General features: G+C 45.5%; 1 long non-coding RNA gene across 1 annotated transcript; it reads left to right on the forward strand.

Annotated features, from left to right (window-relative positions):
* The first annotated feature begins 333 nt into the window (after window positions 1–333).
* Window positions 334–2,778, forward strand: LOC147651844 (uncharacterized). The gene is made up of 2 exons (XR_015289713.1): window positions 334–522; window positions 1,796–2,778. It is a non-coding gene; the product is annotated as an uncharacterized LOC147651844 (long non-coding RNA).
* Window positions 2,779–4,587: the final 1,809 nt, after the last annotated feature.

Here is a 4,587-nt window from a genome sequence, read left to right on the forward strand (position 1 = left end):
CTGCAAACAGAGAAGCCAAAGCAATGCTGGGGCTCACAGACAGCATCTACACTTGACTGGACAGCCTCAAAGGCCTGGGAAAGCCCTGGGGACATCTGCCAGTGCTTCTGGAGCTCAGGCCATGGCAGGGATCAGTGCCTGGCTTTGGGAGGGATGGGGTCTGCCTGCCTTTCTGTGTGGGTCAGGTTTGCACAGGCTCTGCTTGTAACACTTTAATTTCAGCACATCACAAAAGCTTAGGTTGGTGGGTACATCACACATCTGAGCTGACAAACAGCTGTCTGGAAGGAATTGTATTGCAGATCCAAAGGAATTATCCTTTTTTTTTTCCAGCCTGGCTTCATCCCCCAGCTGATTTTCTCCCCTCCTCCCCCCAGGAAGAACATCTCATCTCTGGTTTTGGCTCTGGTTTTATTGGCTGCATTCCCCTGTGCTGGAAGGTGTGAAGTAGAGCTGGGATGTACCCCAGAGAGACCGGGATGGTGATGGTTAGTGACTCAGTGGCCCATCTGTGGGCAGGAGGTGAGGTTCTGGGTGTGTGCTGGTGATGCCTGTGGGACAGAGGGGGTGAACATCCACCCCCGGTGGCTACAAGCCCGGTTTTGGGCCAGAAAAGAAGATTTTTATCATGCCAGTTGTCCTTTGCTGCACCTCCCTGGGGAAAGTCACATTCACACCTCAGCCTGAGGTGCTCATCCCTTCTGCTCATTCCCAGGGGCAGAACTGGTTCAGCTGTGCTGTCATGGTTTGGGAGGGGTCCTAAACCATCACAGGCCCTTGAAGATCCCCCAGATTCATTTCTGGGGCTTCCCACCAGAGGACTGAAAGCTCCCTTCCCCCAGGGGAGGTACCTGGGTGTTTCCACCTGAATCTGCTGATGATGTGACCTTATCCTTCCAGCTGGAGAGACACCTGAGGAGTGAGAAGGAGCATTCTCCTGTTTCTAGATTTCTCTTTTAGTCTTTATGACAAAAATATGTTTAATTTAAAAATCCTTGGTTTGGCAGGTAGTTGAAAGCTGTTCTGTCCAAAGCTTTACTGGGTAGGGCTCACTTTTTGATCTAGGCTCTGCTACTTTTTCTGACTAGGCAGGAATCCCTGCCTTTTGTAAGAGATTGAGTGAATATTGGAGTTTATTACAAACAATCTTCTATTCAGAAAGGGAATTATTTCCCTTCAAGTGTCTTTTCATTTGTTTTGTTTCATTTTTTTGGGTTTTTTTGTGGTTTTTTTTTGGTTTTTTTTGGTTTTTTTTGTTCATATCTAGTCAGGTTCTCCAGGTAAATGGTTTGCCTTGTAATTCTCTGCATTGATGAGAGTTCCTTCATGCTCAGCATGGATTTTTCCAGTTTCAAGCTGCTTCTCACTTTCATCCATGAATTTATTCTCTCCAGTCCCCTGCATTTACAGGCTACTGTCACTTCTTTTATTCCCCAGCTTGCAAACTCCATGCATCTTGTTCTCCGTGATTCTTTCATGGGAAATACCTGCCATGGCTGCTGTAGGAGGGAGTAGAGTGGGAGGAGTGGTGATTGCTCAGGTTGAACAGGTTTTGTGAAGTGATGAAGCCAGTGTCCCTTTTTAGGATGCAGCTTTCCCTGCACTTGGCTTGTGCAGGGCTGGAGTGTGCAAAGTGAATTGTAGACATAGATTTTGTTGATGTGTTAAGAAGTCTGAGGCAGCTTTGGCAGTTATCAGTGTTTGTTTTTTTATTTAATTTGAAGCAAGCTTCTTCTCACAGAATGGATGAAACATTGCATTCTGTGGTAACTCTTTCCTTTGCACATTTCTCCAGGCCTTTTGAGTGAGCTCTGCTCGAGGGACTTTATGGCCTTATCCACGTGTTTGGAACATTTTGGTGTGGAGGGTGACAATAACATTGTCCCAAACCTTGCACAGGAACCCTGAAGGGCAGCCTGAACCTCAATGGCCAGATAACAGGATTTGCCCTGCTGCTGCTTCAGATTCATGGACAAACAGGGGAAGATTGATGCAGCAATTGAATCAGCATTTCTTGAAAGCTCCTGCTGAAAACACAGCACAACTTTTGTGATGGACAAGGTCTCTGTGTCCCCAGGCTCCCAGGCTATGAGAGCCAAGCCTGTTGTGGTGGCCTGATAACAAAGCTTAATTACCCTCAGCCTCAAACCTTTCCAAAAGGCTGTGATGCCCACAAAGATGGGATGATTATAATGGCTCTTCTGCGAGGTTAATCTCCAGGGATCATGTGTTTGCACGTGGTGATGAGTGATTTGTCACGTTCACCGTGCCCATTTCACCGTGACCTCCTCTCCCTCTCTTTGGCCTTGACCCTCAGAGTGTGATGGGGAGGGACAGCTTCCTCCAAGCCACCTGGTACCTGCTCCTGCCTCTGCCCTGCCTGCTACAGGAGTAGTAAAAAACCCCATTCAGTGCCTGCTGACTGCTTCCCCTAGCTCTTGGGCTTCTCATTCAATTGCTCCCAAGTATTATTAAAAAAAAAATATGTTTTCATCGTGTTTTACAGTATTTTTGTGAAGGAACTGACTGCACATGCTGAAGATGAATTTGAAGGGATCTGAAACAGAAAGCAAAGTGCCAGTTGCAGATTGTGACTAGAATTTACTTGGAAAATTTAGTTCTGATTTTTTTTTTAAACAAGAATATGTCTCTACAAATTCTTTTTTGGAAGGACTGGGATATAATATTACATCTTACACTCAGAGTAGTTTTAATTTATGATTGTCTCTGTATCTTTATTTTCTGTTTTAAATAAATAAAGACTAATCCATGGGGAGAGTTTCAGTCTGTCACTGAGTTTCAGTGTTATTTTCCAAGATGAAATAATTCAGAATTAATATGATGAAATAATTCACAGTCAGTGCTTGGCAAAACTGGCATCTATGAACTAGGGAGACAAGAGAGTGTGACTCCAGAGCTCAGCAGTTAAATGGTTTTGTCTCCAGCTTGGGCCAGCAGATTTTGTGCAGCCACTGCAGGGAGAAAGCAGTGGGGGAGGAGAGGGCAGAGGCTGGTGCTCTAATGTTTTTAATTTCTCATTTACTATCAGGCAGCACCATATGGAGCAGAACGGAGCATATAGAGGAAAGAGGGATGGATGCCATTTTTATTCCTTGAGCTTCTTGTCAGAAGAAAAGTGAATTCTCTGCAGGTAGCTTGAGCCTTGCCAGAAAAGTGTTTTTTATGATTACTAATGCTGGTGAGGATATTTTATTTAATCAATTGTGTGGGCTTTTGGGTATATTTTTTTTTTTGGTTCTTCATAGGATGAGTAGGACTAACTTGTGCCTCTCTAATATTTTCACAATGTCCGTGCATTTTTTTCTTGCTGCATTCAGAAGTATTCCAGGCACTTGTCACAATCAAATATTATTTATTTGGAGACTCGGTGGGATGCCCAGGCATCTGAATGCCTCTAAAAGAAACACTGCTGCTTTGAGTGATTATGCAGTGGCACTTCTCCTCCCAGCTGTGCCTCACAATCTCGGGCTGCCAGCAGACCTGTGGTGAGCAGAGGCTTTGCCCTGCTCTGCTGCTTCTCCTCTGACATCTCTTCCTCCCTCAGGTTGCATCGGGTTTTTTCCCACTGACTTCTCAAAGGCAAAAGCTTTGCACTTGTTCAAAAGCTTTGAAATTGGGTGAAGGGAGGGAGAAGAACCTGCCAGAAAAGTGTCCTCGATGATCTCGCGCTGTAACTTGTGTGCAGAGGGCTCTTGAGAGCTGCTGGGGGCTCTGAGCTCCCCTGTAGCACTAAACAGGCACTGAGGATGTGGGTAGGAGTAAAGGCTTGGGAAAAACTTTTCAATAAAGCATCTCTTTGGAGCTGTGCCATCCTGAGCACAAAGCTGTGCCTGCTCTGTGAGAAGCAGGCTGCTCTGTGTCAGCAGGGAGGCCCCCAGCAGAAATCCCCTCCAGTCCCTGGGCGATGAGACCAAAAGCTGTGTGTGTTTGTGTGCTTGTTGAGACACACAGTGCTCATCCAGCTCTCCAGTGTCCTGCTAGCAGGGTGCCTCTTCAGCCCCAGGGGGCAGAGAAATCCACTGGCACCGTTACATCAGCTCTCCTCCAGCCTCATGCACCCTTGGCTCAGCGTGCTGCAGATTTAAATGATTTAAAAAGCATTATTTGCCAGCTTCCCTCTTCAGTAGGGATTAGTGTATCTTCTATCTATTTCTTGTGCTGAGGTCATTGCTTCATAGCTGCAAGGCTACAACCTCATGACTCCATCACTTAATTGTGTTTTAGGACTGCTTTCTTTAGCCATAATGGATTCGCAGTGCAGCCAGAAATGAAAAGCAATGTTCATAAAAATATAAGGTTGAGGGCAGCACAAAATCCCCCTCAACCCTCTCTCATGAGCCTCACTTACAGCTCCATTGACAAAAGATATACAGGCACATGTCAAAAATGTCAGTATGGTTTTGTAATGGAAAGGATGTCCAACTATTGATCTTCCTTTAGAAGTTTTACCTTCTATAATTCATTCTCAAAAGCCTCACTGTGTTTTTCCCAAAGGCAAAGAGACATTTAAAGCAGGTCATTGTGTGCTGGGGTCTTGCCTATCCTGTGTATTCAGGTTCTTCAAGC

The sequence above is a fragment of the Cyanistes caeruleus genome, chromosome 8, assembly GCF_971803275.1.
Source record: "Cyanistes caeruleus chromosome 8, bCyaCae1.hap1.1, whole genome shotgun sequence".
Classification (NCBI taxonomy): Eukaryota; Metazoa; Chordata; class Aves; order Passeriformes; family Paridae; genus Cyanistes; species Cyanistes caeruleus.